Source organism: Rhincodon typus, chromosome 5 (genome assembly GCF_021869965.1).
Source record: "Rhincodon typus isolate 14 chromosome 5, sRhiTyp1.1, whole genome shotgun sequence".
Classification (NCBI taxonomy): Eukaryota; Metazoa; Chordata; class Chondrichthyes; order Orectolobiformes; family Rhincodontidae; genus Rhincodon; species Rhincodon typus.
The window spans coordinates 94969078-94991171 of NC_063336.1; the positions used below are offsets into that span (position 1 = coordinate 94969078).

At 38.8% G+C, this 22094-nt stretch overlaps 1 protein-coding gene across 1 annotated transcript in view; it reads right to left on the reverse strand.

The window, feature by feature from the left end:
• Positions 1 to 16023, reverse strand: part of arhgef10 (Rho guanine nucleotide exchange factor (GEF) 10) — a 175267-nt gene extending 159244 nt beyond the window's left edge. Inside the window, exon 1 of the mRNA XM_048597102.1 lies at positions 15905 to 16023. The gene's annotated coding sequence lies outside the window, so the exon portion shown is untranslated. The remainder of the gene's footprint in view (positions 1 to 15904) is intronic.
• Between the last annotated feature and the right edge of the window lie 6071 nt (positions 16024 to 22094).

The following is a 22094-nucleotide window of genomic DNA, read 5'->3' on the forward strand; positions in this document are numbered from 1 at the left end:
CAGCTCACCACTGAAGATCAATTATGGATGGACAATAAATTTTGGTCTTGACAGAAAAATCCAATGAATGGTTTTTGAAGAATTTTTAAAAAAAATTCAAACAGGGTAATCAATCAAAAGCAAAACCAATGTCAGATTATGTTACTTAGACTGCTTTCAGACAATAATGTTTTACGAGTATATAGTATGAGACCTATTAGGGCGTTTCTATCATATTTGAGAAAAAAGGGGTGAACTTCAACCAATGGTTTCTGAAGCTCTCCACCAGTGAGGTTTTTCAAGTGATTCATGAACCTTTTGTAGACTAATTGACAGCCATTGTTTGTTATGATTAGTTAATAACTCCATTGTCAAAACATCAGGTAACTAAGAAGAAACTAGAAAACCATGACCTATTTTCAGAAATTCCTTTGGATATATGCAACTTATTTCAGTCAGCTTCCATTTGTAACAGCACATCATTTCATAAGCCATACAGTCATATAGAGCAAGATCTGAGCATTTTTGTTATACCGCCCTCTCTGTTGGAGAAGTTCAAACAAAGTTAAATCAATAAGGGTCTGCCAGCCGCTAAGCAGATCTTGTTCACAGCCATACACCGCGCATACCAAGCAGATTATCTACATGACCCAACTATAAAAGGAACATCAAGGTTTACAAGTTACCTCAAACAGGAATATCACAAACAGTGAATCAACATTCCACAGGCATGTTAGAACATCAGGGAAAGAGACATTACAGGTGAAAATATCTAACAAAATAATGACTTACTGTGCTTCTTTTTAAAACAAGAATTATGAACTGTATATAACAAGGAATTTGTGAAGCACATGGTGTGATGTTCAATTTTACAAGACTTGAACGATTCAAAATTCCACCCCAGCCTGTACAGAGTTAATCAACCATTGCCACAGCTTGACCGGGGCACTCCAACAGACATTAGCATGGATAACTAAGAAATGAAGGAAAATAATGTTTGCTAAGGTTCACATTCATGATAGATTTCACTTAAAATGGGTGTTAAAGTTAGAATCCAGATCCAGGGAAATCTGTCACCCATCCGTCTGATTTTCATACTCCACCAGGGTAAAGACTAGGAAGCAGAAGAACCTGAAACTACTAATACCAGCCAACTTTTCCAACGTTATTCTCAGTGACTACTAATTTTATGGAGACGATTTCACAGCTGGCAGGGCCACCTGATCCCATGAGATGGGCAGTCAAATAGATTCAACAGGAGCTTAGTTAACTGCAATTAAAGGAGGGCGACTCGAATTACTGGGAGCAGCATTCCAGGAAGGCATAAACGCCTCCCTCGGTGCAAACGTGGCTGCATGTAGAGAAGAGCTATTACCCTTAATCCATCAGTGGCAGACAGGTTGCACGAACAATGTTTGCTTAAGTAGAATTGGTGAGATGGTGCCACCAAGTTGGAATGCCCTTATTGTTTTGCCCTTGTCATTGCTAAGTTGTCATTGTAACCTGCTGTTCCTCTAAAGCTGCAAGGCCTCCCAGTGATCCCCTAACTTTCAGAACACACTTGCTTTGCTTGACTAGACAATGAACTTGTCATCACACCCACTATTATAGGCGAGGCTGGTAGAGTGCACTGTCACATAAGTCTCACTACTCAATGGATCAGAACATAAAAAGACAAATACCTTCTCCAGTTACCAAAATGACCAATTAAATACCTTACATTATCAGGTTTCAAACACAAGATGCATCAACCAAGTTTCTTTTGTAGGTTTATTATCAAAATAATTAATTAACATCTATAGCCAGTTATATTGAAGCATATATAGAATCATAGAATCCATACAATGCAGAAAGGGGCTATTAAGAGAGCACGCCGAAGAGCACGGGGATTGGGTTGGTAACCCATGTTTACCATGGCCAATCCACCTAACCTGCACATCTTTGGACTGTGGGAGGAAAATGGAGCACCTGGGGAGAATGTGCAAACTCCATACAGACCATTACCCAAGGCTGGAATTGAACCTAAGTGCCTGGCACTAACACACACACATGCACACCCACACACACACACAGACAAACACACCCCAAATCTTGATCAATCATGAAGGAGAAATAGATTACTCTTTGAATTGATGTTAAGGGTTTTCTTGTCGCAATGGGAAAGATCAGCTGCTTAGCTTGTTCATAGCAGGCTTACCCACAGTCGGTTTACCAGATGTAAACAAGAACCTTCTCTGAGCTAGCCATAGATTAAAAAAGCCCCAGCAGAGTCTACATCAAAGCAAGCAGTTAGCACCAGTCATGTACTTTCTAGAGGAAACCTGATTAAAGAAAATTACTAATGTCCACAGTGAACTGTCAATGACCTCTTTAAAGAAACCACTCTAAATACTTACTTAAAACAAGACACATTCATTTTTCCACAAACCTTCAACATTTAAGACCTCCAGCAAAAATAAAATGTCTTTGTGATACATATAACCAGAGGCTCCTCAATGAAAATTCACAATGAGTGCTTTCTTCCCCATGTGGTGTGTGTCTGTGCATGGGGGGTGGAGTAAGTGTGTCCAGGACATAACACCAGTCCCAATTTCTGTTACTGATGCTGAAAGGGAATATGGTCTCCGAAATCTGTAGCAAAAGAGGGCACAAAGCCATAACCGTTCAACATTAACTGCTCTCTTGTTGCATTTTCAAAAAATGGATTTATATAGAAAAATTAGAACACTTTCAAGGAGGCAAGAAAGGATAAACAAACAAAGAAACTCCAGTCAGTCCAACTCTGTTGGGAGGAAAGTATTGGAAGCAGTTGAGAAGGACAGAATTAATCTGAATTTGGACAGGCAGGGATTAATCAAAGACAGTCAGCAGTTAAGGGAGGTCATGACTGAACAACTTAATTGACTTTTCCGAAAAGGTGACCAAGCAGATAGAGGAGGGCACTGCATTTGACATAGTCTGCTTGGACTTTGGTAAGGCTTTTGATAAGGCCCTGCGAAAGTAAGACCCCACCAGGATCAATGAAAATTTGGTTAATTGGATCCAGAATTGGCTGAGCGACAGGAAGCCAACAGTGACGGTCAGGAGGGTTTTTGTGACTGGAAGACTCTGTCCAATGGGGTTCTGCAGGGAGCAGTATCAGAGTTCTTGCTGTTTGTGGTCAGTTTAGACTTGAATGGAAGAGGGTTGATCAGGAAGCTTGCAGATGATACAGAAATTTGTAGGATGGTAAATAGCGAGGAGGATAGCATTAGATTACAGGAGGATATAGATGGTCTGGTCAGGTGGGTTGATTAGTGGCAAATGGAATCCAATCTGGATAATTGTGAGGTGATGCACTTGAGCAGAATAAACAATACACGATGAACAATAGGACCCTGGGAAGCACCAAGGATCAGAGACACGCTGGTGTGCACATTCAGTGGTCCCTCAGCTGGCAGGGCAGCGAGATTAAGTCAGTAAGACAATATATGGGATACTTGCATTCGTTAGCTAAGGCACAAGAGTTTAAGAGGTGGGAGGTTATGCTGAAACTGCATAAAACGTTGGTTAGGCCACAACCAGACTATTGTCTGCAGTTCCGGAATCCAGATTATAGTACGGATGTAATACAACTGAAGATGGTTCAGAGGACATTTATGAAGATGTTGCTTAGGCTGGAGAGTTTTCCTAATGAAGTGAGATTGACTAGACTTTGGTTATTTTCCTTGCAACAGAGCAGACAGAGGGAGACATGGCTGAGATGTAAAAAATTATAATGGGCATTGTTAGCATAGAGAAGAAGAAACTTTTCCTCTTGGAGGGATTAATAACTGGGGGTCATAGGCTTAAGATATGAGGCAGAAGGATTAAACCCGAAACATCAACTTTCCTGTTCCTCCGATGCTGCCTGGTCTGCTGTACTCCTCCATCTCCACACTTTGTTATCTCTGACTCCAGCATTTGCAGGTCTTGCTATCTCTGGAGGGGATGTGAAGATTACTTTTTTCCCCAAACAGAGTGTGGTGGGAACCTGGAACATCCGGCTAAGGAGGGTAGGGGCAAAAATCCTCTTAACATTTAGGAAGTTCTCAGAGGTGTACTTGTGATTCCAAAGCATACAAGGCTTTGGACCAAATGCTGAAAAATGGGACTGGAATAGTTATAAACTTGCTTTTGACTGACTGGATGGGCAAGAAGGGCCTTTCTTTTTGTGTTGGAGACCTCTATGACATTCTACATACTTCTACACGGTTAGAATAAAATCCTAGCATGGAAAATAAACTGGACACAAATTTTATACTGAATGTGTGTCAAATATGCAAGATACAAATTCTTCTGAGAAACATCAATTGCATTTTTAGCATTCCAAGATTCGTAATAGGGCAGTTTGATTATCGATGGGTAATATTTGTTTAAAGGACATGGGGAGGATATTTTTTTTCTTTTCCCACAATGCACATAAATCCTGCACATACTATAGCGATGTGGCAAATATGTCAAGAGTTCAAACTAGGAAATCTTAGCCCTGAAAATCATGCTACTTATCAATAAAAAGAACTCTATCCCAAAGTTCTGCCACAAATTTCAGTTTTTTATAACCTCACAAAATTCTTGCAATTTTAATTCTTTAGTAAGGCTCTCCAGAGCATATTTTAGAGATACAATGGGACAATTTATATGACTAAAATGGAATTATATTTAAAGATAATCTCACCATTCAAATGACATTACAGACAAAAACAGCATTCCATGTGAGCCCCTTGATATTCTCCACCCCCCAATAAATGCCATAATCTGTTCATTCTCTCCAGAAATGCTTTTAACAAATTGAGCCAAATTAAACAGAAAAATACTTACATTGACAAAAAATTGAAGGTGATGCAGATTTAAAGAAGTGCAAAGGGAAGGACAGAAGGCTAACTTTTTTTTTTGCCTTTTTCTATAGTGATTACAGTCCAGCTATTAAATTACTTTCACATCTCCAAGCACATACAATCTATGTCACTGAACATCTGCAAAAGTGATATGCAATGACAAATCAAGTTAATGGAGTTGAAGGAATGGAACAGATGCTTTAATGCATTATACATGGCTAAAGCCAATTGGTTTGAATTACATCCTGAATGATGAGAGGTTTGTGATGATTTGGACTCAAAAAAAAGGATTACAGTTCTTTACTATCATTTTTACACTTATTATGTTGTTGCTGCCAGTCATTGGATTTCCTATATTTGAATTTTTCTGACGAGTTACCTCTAAAGACAAATTAGTTGTGTGGCCAATGGAAATGTGTACTTATCTGTATTTTTATATTAGTTCACACCGTGCAAGATGAAAACAAATGGAAATTCATACGTTTGCACAGCGAGAAAGGTGACTATAGTTTAAAAAATTCAGAAATGAAGTATTTTCAACTCTGAAATTTCACCCTTATCTTTCCTTTCTTGCATATCGATATTCTGACAACAGTTACTGTCTGAGGGATGACTCTATGATCTTATCTATGATAGCTACCAAAGTACTAATTGTTATGATTCCAGCTGATGTTATTATTGGATAAGTCAGATCCCAGACTAAAACTTAGCTAAATAGATCATACTTTGAGTGGTATGGTAGCCAAAACATACCCCTGATACAGCACCCAAAAATCACACCTGATATAGTACTGAAAAATGCCACTTGCACAGTACATAAGAACTAGGAGCAGGAGTAGGCCATCTGGCCCCTCGAGCCTGCCCCCCATTTAATAAGATCATGGCTGATCTTTTTGAGACTCAGCTCCACTTACCCGCCCACTCACCATAACCCTTAATTCCTTTACTGTTCAAAAATTTATCTAGCCTTGCCTTAAAAACATTCGGCGAGGGCGCTTCAACTGCTTCACTGGGCAGGGAATTCCACAAATTCACAACCCTTTGGGTGAAGAAGTTCCTCTTGACCTCAGTCCTACATCTGTTTCCCTTTATTTTGAGGCAATGCCCTCTAGTCCTAGTTTCACCTGCTAGCAGAAACAACCTCCCTGCCTCCACCTTATCTATTCCCTTCATAATCTTATATGTTTCTATAAGATCTCCCCTTATTCTTCTGAATTCCAATGAGTATAATCCCAGTCTACTCAGTCTCTCCTCATAATCCACCCTCTCGACTCTGGAATCAACCAAGTGAATCTCCTCTGCAACCCCTCCAGTGCTAGTATATCTCTTCTCAAGTAAGGAGACCAAAACTGCACACAGTATTCCAGGTGTGGACTCTCCAGGACTCTATACAGCTGCAGCATAGCCTCCCTGTTTTTAAATTCCATCCCTCTAGCAATGGCAGACAAAATTCCATTCGCCTTTTTAATTACCTGCTGCACCTGCAATCCTACTTTTAGCGATTCATGCACAAGGACATCCAAGTCCCTCTGCACAGCAGTGTGCTGCAATTTTTTACCATTTAAAACATAGTCCATTTTCCTGTTATTCCTACCAAAATGGATGACCTCACACTTATCAACATTGTACTCCAATCAGAGTCACTGTCTCTAACACTTCAGTAGATTTATGTTACTTGTGATTTTGGTGCATAGAATGGAACTGCAGATAGCTTCTTTCTTGCACTTTTATACACCTGAGCTTAAACATACAATCTTGTCCTTCCACAATACTACAACTTGCCCCCTGACCTGCTCAATGTTTACTGCACACAAGGACAACACTTTCCATGAAAGTGTAGCATTTCAGGTATTCCCATTTCATTAGAAAAAAAACAAACTGTTTACTTCTTGCAACAGAAGAGAAATATACAAAGAAATAAAACTTTGATTTGCTTTTACCCAAATGAAAGACAATGAAAATTCATGGTTAAAACAAGTCCATTCATTTTACTGCCATTCATCTGTTCACGGACTAACACCCTCCTTTCTTGGCAACTGGGTTGATTTGGAATAATGCTGAAGCTTAATTCCAAACGTTTAACTTGCCTACTCCTCCTTACTCTTGATTACTTGCCAATAGTTGTCTGTTTGAAACAGCGTGGTGGAAGCAATAGATGATTGTGAATTCTGTCACCATTTTCACCTAATCTGGAGTTACCAGTCCAGAACTTCGACTGACCATGGGCTTCATTCTGTTGGATTTCCTATTATCCTGGCAGATATTGCTGGCAAGGTTTCAGGTTATCGAAATTTTTATTACTGCAATTTCACACCATACTGAAATACCAAGTGCAACATGTACAGTACAATGCAATTTTAATGAGGGATTTTGAGAAGCCAAATCCTAACAGAAATTTAGTAAGTTAGCTAATGCCCATTATTGGCAACAGTGGTAGTGTAATAAGAAGTTCACAAAAAGTTGTATTCCAGAATGGCTAATAAATCATTCTGTTTCCTCTTAACGTTTCCCATCTAAATTTTCACAAAACCACACATAGGGGTGATGAAGAAGTAGTTCCATTTTGATAGTTTCATGTATGAGCAACCAGTCAACCCAACTGACTTTGTTGACATTTTTGTAAGCAAGAATAGAAGAGACTGTTATAAGTACAAGGTTTTATAAGATGGTTGTATTAAACCATCTCCATTAATTCAAGGTGAAATGCAGTAGTGGAGTTGGACACCAGATCTCAAACCCAAATACAAACTCTCACACCTGGACACAAAGACAGGGGGAGCTGGACTTGTTATTGGTACACCCTCAGACTCTCAGATTTACTGACTCAAACACCTTGGACACTGGCAGAGAGAGAATGAGTGTGCAATGGAACAAACTATTTTCCCTAGACACCAGTCAAATGCAGGTCAGAGAACATTTGGCGGTTGACGAGAAGGGGCCTATGAATATTTAAGAACACGGAGATTTACCCCTGGCGAGACTGGGAGAAGGAATTGGAGTGGAACACCACCGCTGGAAATTGATTTTGGGACTCTCAGAAGATTAAGGGAAATGGTTTTCAGCATATACTGTAACTCAGCAAAATAGGGAGAAGCAACCTGAAGTGTAATTTTCGGCACGTTCCTTTAAGGACTGCAGAAACGTGTAATATTTAAAGGCAGTGTGGGATTTTCAATCATGTTAGAAAGTTAAGGGAGTATATCTTTGCAATAGTTTACTACATTAGTTGCCTATTAAATAAAATACATTGGTCAATGTTGATCCAAAATTGGTTTGATTTCGTAAATGTCTTAAAATCTGAAATCTTGCAGTGAGATATTTAAGTTGGTGATTCTGAATTTGAACTCTTCAAATTATTGGTCTCTACGAGAATCGTAACATCATGTAACAAACTTATCAAAGTTACCAGAGATTTCAAGATGTTCCTTGAGTTATAAATTACTTCAAAAATGTAATGAATATTTCAATGAGCATTTCATGTTTTTAAACAAAGAATTGGCAGAGAAATGCAACACAATGCCGTGATTGGAATCAAATTCAATGCAAAGAAGACAAATTCAATCAAGGTGTTCAATGATTAGGTCTGGAAAGGAAGAATTTCCAGTGCCATAGGTAGATGTCTGGGTGCATTGCGCATTCAGAGAGACAGTGCAGATGTAAGAGGCCGAGCAAGCTCCTGTGTAAAATAATTCTGTGATCCTGTGAAAATGATAAATGTTCCTACTTTAAGCAGTTGCAATCAGCTCCTGAATGAAATAATTCCTCAGCAAAATTCAGTAGGAAGTTGCAGCTTCATTTTACTCACCTGATGAGATTAATTTATAATGTTGTCACCATAGCAAAGTTATACCTACTACTATGGCCTCCTCCAAGCTTATGGCATGTGAGAAGTAAGAAAACAGATTAAATGATCCCATCTACATTTGAATGTGCAGACTCCAGATCTCTTTTAACAACTAACTTGACTCTGAAGGTAGCTTGGGTAGTGTCCTTTCCTTTGAAGGATGGATTTGAAAACTTTGCAAAAACCCTGCATCCACTACCATGAGATACTCGCACCAATTTATAAAGTTTAAACAAGATTAATGCTGATCATGACCTATCAAAATGGAACTACTTCTGCATCATCACTATGTGGCTAACGGGAATTAGCTGATTAAAAGGAGTCTTGAAACTTTGGAGATAGGAATGAAGGCAAATGAATACAAATTAGACCAACTGCACAAAGTGTGAGCTTGGTTCTGTTAAACTGGGTGTTAACCTGTTGACAATGAAACAATAATTTCTACAACACAACTACCCTGGAAATATAATTATTTCCATATCCATTGTGGACAATGGATATTTCTCCTGGTGGCTGCACATTTTTCCTTTTGCCGCCACAAGAGAAAAGTATAGTTAATACATAAAATTAGGTTGCGACTCCTAGGACTTGTATCATGGCAACTGCACTGAATAATTCTTCTGAAATTTGACAGGCTTAGCCTCAAGTCTTGAATTATAATGAAAGGATATTACAGCGTTATGATACAGCTGTCACTCCCCAGATTTGGGCAATTAACAAAACGAAATGCTTCGAGTTGGAGCAGAAAGTGATTTTCACTAGAGCAAGGAAGACCTGTAGATTTCTACACTCATAGGAAATAATGGCACATGGTATGTCCATACAATATGGTCAGCAGCAGTGCAGATTTGATTTGACTGCTTATACTGCAATAATGACTAGATTTATTTTAATTTTAAATGATTAGGGTTGAGACATTGAGAATCCAAAGATAACATCTACAATCCTGCGTCACAACAGTAAATTATAAAATCTAAAGTACTTCATGGACTATAAAATATTTTGAGAGTATTCTAGAGTTCTGAAAGCTGCTAAATGAATGCAAGCTTTTCCTTCCTACAATCACCTTCTGAAATTGAAAAATCTTGGCAAATGCTGGAAGCCTTCAACTTAAGATATTTTCTAATCAATCTGTTCGGAGATTTTATTATACACCTCTGGAGCAGGTAGGACTTCAACCTGGGCTTTCTGGTTCAGAAGTAGGGACAATACCACTGCACCACTGGGAGGCGATAGCTTAGTGGTATTACTGCTGGACTGTTAATCCAGAGACGAAGATGACATTCTGGGAACCTGCGTTCAAATCCCACCATGGCAGGTGGCGGAATTTGATTTCAATAAATATCTGGAATTAAGAGTCTAATGATGACCATGAGTCCATTGCTGATTGTTGGGAAAAACTCATCTGGTTCATTAATGTCCTTTAGGGAAGGGAACTGCCATCCTTACCTGGTCTGGTCTACATGTGACTCCAGACCCACAGCAATGTGGTTGACTCTTAACTGCCCTCTGGGCAATTAGGGACAGGCAATAAACGCTGCCTAGCCAGTGATGTCCTCACCTCATGAATGAATAAAGAAAAAAAACCCACAAAAGCTACTAGTCTTCAGCTTTGTGTTTTTTTGATATTCAGAAATACTCTTTACACATAACAGAACTTTTCACTCCACACCACCAAGTCACCCAGGTTTTTTTTTCCATCAATTAACGTCAGCTTTATGTCAAATTGCTTTAGACAACAGTTGTGCAATTTACCCAATTGTGACATTTATCAATTTACCAAATCAACAAAAATATGATTACAGGGTATACGTCTCAATTTTAGACCGAGGTCTAGCTCAACCCATTATTTTGTGAAACTACAACAGCTAGAGATTCGTTTCAAGTTACTCCAAATTTAAATTAGCACATTGTCTGCATCTATTTTATTCCACAGAGTGTCATTGTGGTCTTCCAGTGTATAAATGGATTGCACAATACCACAGTTTATTGTTTGAAAAGTTAAAGTTATGCATTTTTCTCAGAAAGCAGAATTTGCTTTGAAAAGCCCAATTTCCAAATTAAACAGCAGGATTTTGCTCTGGGACAAACTAGAATCTGTCACATTTCAGAAAAGTTGGAGGAAACTCGGCTGACAACCAAAACCTTTCTGACATTCAGTACCCTGTATTTAACTCAAAGTCCAATTGCCCACAACAGACTGGATGTTGCACTTCACCATCAGTGGGTCCAAAAGTTGAGGGAGGTGCAACTAAAATACAGTGGACAGCTTGTCTGCTGCCAACCTGCCCATTTCCGTCCCCAACACAATCTTATCAGGGACAGGATGATTGGTATCAGATGGCTCGCTGTCAGTGGGCCAAATGAGGACTTCAACCAGGCATTCATCTTGTCATTACAATTCAGAAATGTGACTCCCTTTCTTCATATTCAACCCTAAAAGTTAACTCTATTCCTCTTTCCATAAATTTGCCGAACCTGCTGAGATTCACCTGCAAATTCCTGCTTTTAATACAGAATGTGCAACAGACGTATGTATTTCTGTTAGCATCTGCCAACCTCCTGGCCGTCAGACATGCGACTGTATTTCAAATTTTGCACCACAAAGTCATAAAGAAAAACACTCACATCGAATGATAATAGCCTCATCAGCAGACTTGGGAATGGCCAAAAATAAGACTCATTCTCATTTGAAGAATGACTTAAATCAGGGAGACAAACAATACAAAACCCAAAGGTTTTTGCAGTATTTGCCATCTTTCATACAATCTTATTTCCTTCCATTATCCTAGAAGTACTATTTCCCATTACTAACAATGTTATAGATTCCATCTTAAAGTCAAAACCTGGAGAAATAAAGCAACTGATTGAACTGTTGCAGATAAAACATTTCCTTTCTTCCGTCCCTTTCATTTAAGCCGTGGCATTCTGCTGCTGAGAATAATTAGAAATAATTAAACGAACCCTCCAATTTTAAAAGCATACAAACTTGATTGCTGCCTTTAAAATAGTGATTGTTTTGAGCAACATATGTGATAAAATCACTGCAGATTTTCAAAATATTTTGAACTTTCAATATGATTAGCAATTTATGTGTAGAGTACTAATACTTGCTAGGAAGTAGAAATCACTCAAGTTGAACACATTATCAAAACAATTCATATAGCAAAATTTTTGTTTTGATTTCAAAATCTTTAAAATATACCTAAATACGCTCAGAATATCATATCATCTACACCTCTGTAACAAATATGCTGCACAGTAAACATATATGCTGCACAGTTTAAGTGTTCAATATCTGTAACAAAATATGATGCAGGCCAAAAAAACCATTTGTGCCTTATATGTCTGTCAATGGATACTTTGATAATCTTTATTTATGTTCTGTTCAGGAAGGAATGAACGAGCATTGCCAGCAATATCTACATTTAGTAACAGATTAAAAATAATAAATTTTACAAAGGTTGATATTGTTGAAACTGTACCATTTCTAGTTTCAGAGCTGTTGCTGTTAGTCATTACCTTCATCACAAGAACATTTCAGAAAACATATCAGCCTTACACATAGAAAGGGACCAAAGAAAATTTCAGGTAACTAAAGCAATTTTGTCTATTAAAGCCATGTTTTTAGGTTATTAGATTGGATGGGTTTCCATGTTTAGTGTCAACAATTTGCTTGTGTACTTAAATTGTGCCTTCAACTTAGTAAAGAATTCCAAGGCACTTCACAGGAGCATGATCAAGTAAACAAAAATAAATGCCAAGGCAAAGAAAGAGACATTAGGGAAAATGACCAAAGCTATGATTAGGAAGAAGCAACTTTAAGGACACAAAATGACATGGAGGAAGCAGTCTCATAGCTTGACTGCAATCTTCATGTTCCAAATTGTTCTTTTCTGTGTCCAATGCTTGTGCAAATCAGATACATGCAAACAAGGATAGCAATGGAGAATCCTTACTCTGTACACAAGTTACAGAAATAAATCACACACTTCCACATTAATTGACAAAGTAGATCAGATATACACATAACAAGTTGAAATAAAAGGCTCTCTACTATTTAACTTTTATTTATAAAAGTTATATTGGCATCAAATTATGAATAAATAATAGATGTTACTCAAATCCAAGCTCAATCTAGCCATTTTTATACCATACTGACACTAGCTCCTAAAGTAAACATCCTCGTTAATCATAGTCATGGATAATAGAGAGCCCTTCATCCCGTTCTTTCCACAACAGTCAAAAGCCACTTAACTATTCTAATCCCATTTTCCAGTACTGAGCCCATTGCCTTAAATGCCTTGGCATCGCAAGTGCACATCTAAATACTTGTTAAATGTTGTGATGAAGGTTTCTGCTTCTACCACCCTAACAGACAGCAAGTTTCAGATTCCCATCATCCTCTGGGTGAAAACATATGTCCTCACATCCCCTATAAACCTTCTGTCCCTTACCTTAAATCTATGCCCCCCAGTCACTGATCCCTCCATCAAGGTGGAAACTTTCTTTCTGTCTACCCTATCTATGCCGCTCACAATTTTATACATGTCAATCATGTTCTCCCCTAGTCTCCTCTGCTCCAAGGAAAACAACCCCACTCTTTCCAATCTCTCTTCATAACTGATACTCTCCAGCCCAGGCACATCCTGGTGAACCTCCTTTGCACCCTTTCCAATGCAATCACATTTCTCCTATAACATGGATTCCAGACTGTCATGAATATCTCCATACAGTTAATTGTTTACCTGAAGAAAGAATGGCTCACAGAAACACAATTGATAATGGTCTGGTTTAGTCTCTGACTGTTGCCAAGGAAAGGGATGGAGTTGGGTCTTAAGTAACAGAATTTGGAGCAGAGAACAAAAGCAATTACTTCAGTTTTCATAATATTTAATTGGAAGAAACGTTGACTCATCCACACAATTGAATGCCATGAAGAAAGTCTGATAATTTATCAAGAGTGGATCAGTAGAGAGGGATGGTGGTAAGGTAGAACTTGGTGCTATCAATGTACAATGAAAACCAATAATGATGCTGCTGATGAGCAACACCTAAACCGGAAGCTGGAGGAACTTATGGATCAATCCAAGGGGCACATCAGAGGTAACAGTGCAGAGAAGGAAGAGAAAACTTTGTTACAGGCTGTGATTAGATGGATAAGAATGGAATCAGACAGGTGCATTTTCAGCAAGCTGGACATCAGTGGGGAGGTATTTGAGAAGGTGATATGGACAACTATGTCAAAGGCTACAGATGACAACTTAAAATCAAGGCGTAGCTTAACCAGCAGTCAATGTAGATCAATGAGCCTGGGGTCTTGAAGTGAATGGGGAATAGTGCAAATTAGCACTTTGGTAACAGTTTTGAGCAACCTCAAATTTATACCAGGGGAGAAAATGAGCACTAATCACAGGGTGGTTATTTTAAGGAATAACTAACAGCTTATCACTACATCATACACCTTCTTAGAGTCGTTACAGAACACCAGCAGCCCGGGAGAAGACTGGCTGTTCACACTAATGAGAAAATGGTGCACCAAAATAATTTAAACACATCATTCAAGGCATTCTTTGAAATTAACTCAAAACCAGATACACTTGACAGTTGCATTTTCATTTTTGACTTTGCACATTTCATCGATCATTCAGCTGAGACGGCAAATGAAGAGCTTTCTGAAGGCATTATCACTCCATAACTTGTTATTAGGCTATGTGCCAATGTGACAATGTGACAAAGAATACTGAATCATTCAGGTTTCCCTTTCCTCTCCTACTAAGAAATTGCTTGACTTAAACTTGGCAGCTCACCAGCAGCATGGCATGGTGCCATGCAAAACAAAAACATTTTCTAGAGTACACAAAAATAAATTCAAACTCCTAATCACTGTGACATAGTTTTAAAGATCTCAAGTATATATAGTCGAAGCAGAAGAGCTTTAAGAAATATTGAGAATATTACAAAATGCATAATGAAAAACACTGCTTTAGGTAATTTATACCTTCGTGACAACTGTATCATTTACATCCATTGCAATTCCATAATACAAATCAAATTGCATCTATTCTAATATGGAGGAACTGTAATGGTTGCCAACAGAACAAGGTTACTGGTGTCACCTTACTTCTTGGTGACTGAATACATTGCTCCAACCTGCAAATAAATCGTGCAGCTTAAAGAAATCTGATCCTTAAAGTTTAGTCCAATTTTTCACCCAAATGCACTAGCACTTCAAATTCTTTGCAGAACACCCAAACTATTAGGGAACACAGACTTAAACGGAGCCAAATGAAATTGTATAGGAATTGTTATTGTACTGTGTTCTGCATATATCCAAATTCAAGTTCTCCCTCCTATCTGAGCTGACCTCGAGGGTATCAGCACCGCTTATTTTACAGGAGACTTGTACATAAATATGATGTACAGATGAAGAAAGTTGTTTTCACAATGTTGACTACCTACGAAAGAATTATTTGAATACTTAAAACTGGGGAGCTCTAGATTGTACCTTTATATTTTAACAAGTTAAATCGGAGCAATGAACCTCGAACAATCGAATTGTAAAGTGATATTTTAGCTAAACTCTGAAAATATATACGCTCAATTGTGGTCTTACAGTGAAAAATACCAAGAGATTCACCCAAGAAGTAGAAAGGGTTAAGAACTGCGATAGAGAGAGCTAGGAAAGTTTGAAAGATAATAAAACTGTTGGGTTTTATTAGTTCTTTTACAGACTGAAACTAATAAAGAAAACTGATGTTTGAAAATTACTCTCCGATACCTTTGCAGTTATGATTTGCACTAACACGGGGGGGGGGGGGGGGCGGGGGGGTGAATAATGATGCAAAAGCGAGCGCCGTGTTTCACCAAAACTCCTCCTTCCTGCACTGACAAGCCGCTTCCTCTGGGTAGATGCCAATTTCTCATGTACCCGAACCATAGCAACGCTTTGACTTTCCAAGCCGAACAATGGAGACAGTTTGAGCACTATGGTGATCTGTCCCTCCTCAATCCTACCCCCAGCAAGCGCTGCATTAGAACCGTCGGCCGATTGCAGGGCACTCGCATCTGATGAAAACTCCACCGAGTGCCGACAAAAATAACCTCAGCCCATTTTTGTTTCAGTTCATTTTTCCGGAAAGCCTGCACAGGACGGGCAAACGCCACTAACATGCAATTTGTTGCTGTTGCCGCTTGCTCTCCTTCCATTTTCGGAGGGACTTACCATCGTTGCCTCAAGTCCAAGTTTGCCACGATTTCAGACAGTCAGTGGTAAATGCAGACACAGCTCCTTCCACTGTCAGTCAGTCAGTCCCGCAACCCTCGCTGCTATTTCTCGGCACAGCCCTGATCCCACCTCCAAGCCGGGGCTGCCAGCTACTTCAACCTCTTATTGGTTCAACACCCCGTCAATCATCCAACCAACAAGCTGGCTGAGACAGCGGCCAGTTGTTCATTTTGACTACATGTTGAGTTTATGATTTTATATATATATATTTGTACACATCTGTACACACATAGAGGCCTGGCGAGAAAGAGGGATTCATTGGGGTCGCCGCAGTTTCATAGGTGAACGCTGGCCAGATGTTAGCCTCATTGCTGGTCATGGCACTGAACAAGTGAGATCACAGGGCCGACGCCTTTTGTTACATTCTTCAGCTTCTGGGTCATTCCCACGGCTGAATGAGACAGTGAGTTGATGGAGCTGAGCTTTGGACGTTTGCATCCAGTAAACGCTATTACATCTTTTAGTAATTGCCATGATTTTATAAAATGTTTAAAATAATTGTATTATTTAAGAATATGAAGCTTACACTTCGCCCTTATAGAAGAGGGATTCGGGAGCATGAATCTCAAATAGTTAGCGTCCAAATTCAGCAGATAATAGGGAAGGCAAATGGAATGTTGGCCTAAATTTTAAAAGGAATGAAATATAAAACTAAGTATGAAATCCATACTTGAATTTGACCCAGTTCATACAATGTTCACTAGCCTAATATCATGTATGAACTGACAGTCTAATCAGGAGAGATTAAGTGAAGGTCTGATGAAGAGTCATCTAGACTCGAAACATTAGCTTGCTTTCTCTCTGTGGATGCTGCCTGACCTGCTGTGATCTCCAGCATTTTTTGTTTTCAGTACAGATTCTAGCATCTACAGTAATTTGCTCCTCCGAGGTTAGATGGAGGTCCTGCCTGACCAACATGATTGAATTTTTTGAAGAGGTGATCTGGTGTGTAGATGAGGGCAGTGTTTTTAATGTAATCCACTTGGATGTCATCAAACATATGGATAAGACCATACATGGGAGACTGACAGCAAAGGTTTAAAACACTGGGGATCCAAGGAAATTTTATCTAGAGTTGGCTGAGTGGCTGGAAGCATAGGGTAATGGTCAAGGGGTGTTTTTATGACTGGAAGCGTGTGTCCAGTGGGGTTCCATAGGATTGGTGTGGATGCCCTTGCTGTTTATGTTACATGTAAACAATTTAGACTTGAATATAAGAGGGTTAGTCAATAAGTTTCCAGATGATGCAAAAATGGGATGGTAAGTAGTGGGGAGGATATCATTAGATTACAAGGGGATATGTATAGGCTGGCTAGATGGGCTGATCAGTGGCAAATGGAATTCAATCTGGATAAGTGTGAGGTGAAGCATTTGGACAGGTCAAAAAGGTAGGGGAACATTATGAAAGGTAGGACCCTGGGAAGCAGTGAAATTCAGAAGGGCCTTGGTGTGCATGTACATCAGTCACTTGACATAGTGGGCTAGATGGATAATGTGATTTTGAAGGCATACGAGATACTTGCCTTTATAGCTGAGGCATAAAGTTTAAGAGCAGTGAGGTTATGCTGGAATTGTATAAAAAATTTTGGTTAGTCCACAGCTAGATTATTGAGTGCATCTCTGGAATCCACATGACGGAGGGATGTATTAGTACTGGAGAGGATGCGGAGGAGATTTACCAGAGTGCTGCCTGGGCAGGAGAGCTCCAGTTATGAAAAATGATTGGATAGACTGGAGTAGTTTTTGTTGGAAGAAAATAAACTGAGGTAGGGATATGATTCAGATATATAAAATTATGAGGGCCACAAACAGGATAGTCAGGCATGAACCTTTCCCCTTGATAAAGGGATCAATGACCATGGGGCATAGATTTAAGTTGCAGGAGGTTTAGAGGGGATGGAGGAAAACTGTTTTCACTCAGAGTGTTGGGGGAGTCTAGAATTCACTGCCTGTAAGGGTGGTAGAGGCAGAAACTCTCATATCATTTAATAAGTATATATATGTACGCTTGTGATGCCAGGGCTGAATATCAAGGAATGGTTAAAGATAAAACAGAGGAAAAGCTTATTCCAGCATGGATGTGATTGGCCAAAGGGTTCCTTTTCAGTTGGGATTATTACATGACTCTGTTCAGCCCATTGTGCTTACACCAACTTTTTGGTAGAGCTATCCAGTTAATGCTGTTCCCAGGGTCTTTCCCATATCCATATAATTTATTCCCCATTATTTACAAATAGTCATGTGTACATTTTACTGTGGAAACTGTTGCCACTTACTTTTCAGGTGATGCATTCTGGATTACAACAATTCACTGCATACAAAAACCTTCTGCAGGTTGCTTGAATATTTTGGAAATTCCATTAAATTGATGTCACTTTCCATCCTACTGCTAGAAATCTTATTAACTCTGCCAAAAATATTCCTGATTGTTTACACTTGTATTGAAGTTTTTCTTAACATTCTCCATTCTAAGAGGACAATCCCAGCTTCTCCCATCTCTCCATTATGCTGAAAATGTCTTTCAGAGAGTAAATGGCGGAAGACTACCAAAATGGATCCAATGATCAAAATAAGAACAGAAGACATTAGGAATGCACAGCAGTAGTCAGAATCAATAAAGGCAGCTTAATGTTTCAAGTGTAAGTTTCTTCCTTATCCCTGAAATGTTAGCCCCATTTCTCTCCATGCAGTTCCAGCATGGCTTCTTTATATTATGTTTCAACATTTTTAAATCACAGAATGTTGTTTACTCACAGTGTGTGTGAGGTTGGCTGAATTGTTATGTTTCAAAATAAATAATTTAAGTGAGAAAATATATTATGTAAGAAACTGTAATGTTCTTGAGTAACTTTGGAAGTCTTAGTTGGAACTTCGAATCCAGGCCTGAAGAGTTGAGATGAGGTGTTATTTACTGTGACCTATTGTACAAAACCTGACAAAATGCAGCAGCATGCTTTGTAAAGCCAAACAAAACATTTCAAAGGAACTGAAAGCTTCAGGCAGCTTTTACAGGAAGGCAATGGTGTAGTAGTATTTTGATTAGACTATTAATCCAGAGACCTGTGTAATTTTAAAAAAAACTTCACTTGGATGTGAACATTTTTCGGTGGCCAGCAATTATTGCCCATCCATAGTTGTTCTTGAGAAGATAGTGGTGAACTCGGCGATGTATTTCCAAGTCAGGATGGTGAGTGGCTTGAAGGGGAACTTGAAGGAGGTAGTGTTCCCATGTTTCTGCTGCCATTGTCCTTCATAATGTATTTGATTGTAGGTTTGAAAAATGCTGTCTAAGGATTTTTGGTGAATTTCTCTTGTAGATAGTACACACTGCTGCTGTTGAGTGTCGGTGTTGGAGGGTGTGGATGCTTCTGGATGTGGTGCCAATCAAGCAGGCTGCTTTGTCTTGGATGGGTATTCAGCTCCTTGAATGTTGGAGCTGCACCCATCCAGGCAAGTGGGGAGTATTCCATCACACTCCTGAGTTTTGCATTTTAGATGATGGATAGGTTTTGGAGAGTCAGGAAGTGAGTTACACCTTGCAGTATTCCTAGCCTTTGACCAGCTCTTGTAGCTGCTTTTATGTGGCGAGTCCAGTTGAGTTTCTCGTTAATGGCAACTCCCTATCATAGTGGAGGATTCAATGTCAAGGGGCAGTGATTAGATTTTCTATTATTGGAAATGGTCATCACCTGGTATTGTGTGGCTCAAATGTAGCTCAAGCCTAGATATTATCCAAATCTTGCTGCATTTGAACATGAACTACTTTATTATCTGAGGAGTTGCAAATGGTGCTGAACATTGTGCAATCATTGACAAACATCCCCGCATCTGACCTTATGATGGAGGGAAGGGCATTGATGAAGCAGCTGAGGATAGTTGGGCCTCAGACACTACACTGAGGAACTCCTGCTGAGATGTCCTGGAGACATGTCCTTGATGCTCCTTCGGATAATTTACCTTTCAATATATTTGAAGTCCTGTCAGCATAATACTGTACCTGTTTCTGAACAAAAGATATAAAATGTGGTTATTAATGGGTCCTCAGTCAGAACGAGGTAGCTAAGCAAGTCATCTTACCCATGAAGTTAGACTTATGATTAACAGGACTGATCAGCTATTGATGTTTTGTGTGTTTGGTTATCTGCTGTAATATTATTGTTGTACTCTTATAACTAATTTTAGATTGTGTGTTAATATTGGGGGTTTTGAATACAATAGCTTTGTTCTGTAAAATCAAGGAATTCTTCTTGCTGTCATATGGTAACAGCATCATAAACAGCATGGGTAGACTTCTTTTGTTTGCTATTGCCTGTGAAAATATAAATCATTCTAAAATTACATGTTTATAATTTTCCTAAAAATAGTAAACAGTAATTCTATGTTATGATTACAATGTTACCAGCTCATCTTGACTAAAGCAAATTGTTGGCCATCAACCTAACTCCAACATTTGGAGAGCACCCTGTTGCACCAATATCTATTTATTTTTCACTTTTCATCATGAGCATTCTTGTGTGCTATGAAGAAAGAACATAGCACTCTTCCTGAAGCATTTCACAACCAAAACACTGATTTTCAAATTAACCACTATTGCACAAAAGCATTTTAAAAAATAGTGCTGCAATATATTGGCCTTCAAAACGCTGTGCTCTGCTTTAATTAGTTTCATGGAAACTTTTCCATCCATTTCACTTTAAAGGTAGCGGCTAAGACACACTTCTACTCTGGACATAACTGGTGACTTTAGAGATTAGTTTAGTTCAAATTTTTCTCCAAATTTCCATACACTTTTTTGCATGTCACTGAACACAACATGAACTCATGCAACCAGGCTGTGTTTTCATACCTTGTGCTATCCCAAAAGTTATAGTCTGCCAACTTGAAAATACCTCGGTTTATTTACTTGCTACTTTTCATCCATTAATCAATCCTTTGTCAATACTGAAATGTTTTCCCTCACACATGAGCCCTCTATTGTGTTATAACCTTTCATATTAACCTTATTGAATGCAATTTGGAAATATTACATGTACTGTTCTCCTTTGCCTACACCATTAGCTACAACATCAGAAACCTGAACAAATTTATCTGACATGATTTCCCTTTCATAAAACCTCTTTGACTCGACCTAATGTTAAGATCTGCATAGAGGCCAAAGATAATTTGAAAAGAAATTTGAACTTAGTTACCAGCTGAAAGAACACAGCAATATTTTAAATTTAATTTTTTTACGGGAACAAATGATTAAAAACACTACTTTCACTATGCAGACAACTTATACTTCAACTGCAGAAAATGGCTTACTGCTCGTATACATATTACCCATTGCACTCGCACAGAATTATAGTCCTTTTAGCAAACAGTCAACAGTTACTATCAGCATCAGTTGGTTTCCATATCACTATTTCACTGAGTAGATAATTTGAGTAAGTGTCTCCTGGCATTTTCATCAGTTTTTGGAAAATTTTTAATATTCGCCACTAGCAATTAAGCTGATTTTCTTTCCATTGGCCTCACTTGTATAAATCTCCCTGAATCTGTGGATGGCTGCAGGATGCATCTCTTTGACCAGCTCCCTCATGCATCTATTTGCGCTAGCTTGCAAAGTTGATGAGTTTTTTTCTCTCTCTGACCACACAGAACCTCTGTCTGTCTGAGGTATTTAATAATTTTTATTGAAGCCTATAACCTGATCTGAGTAATGGATTTCTATATCCCCATTATGACGCAAAACATATTGACCTTGCATTCAGGTATAACTGCTAATAATTGTGTTTGACTCCCTTTCATTTTAAATGTAAGTGGACAGTCTATAACACAACTATTTACAATCTAGTGCCGATAACATCTCTCTAGGACTTTGGAAGATTCATGGACTCATAAACTCAGAGACTGCCGCAATTGTCTGTAAGAGTAAATGTCTTGCACTTTCTTCTCTGTAAATCCATCCTTTGATTTCTAATGATCAAACCACTGCAGAACTGAAGATCAGGTGACATGACCCATTCATTTACCCTAAATTTAAAGTTGCAAACCCAAGATATAATCATCGTCTAAACCTCAGTTGTAAAACTAAACATGTTACGCTTTTTAAAGTGCAGAGCTGGATGAACACAGCAGGCCAAGC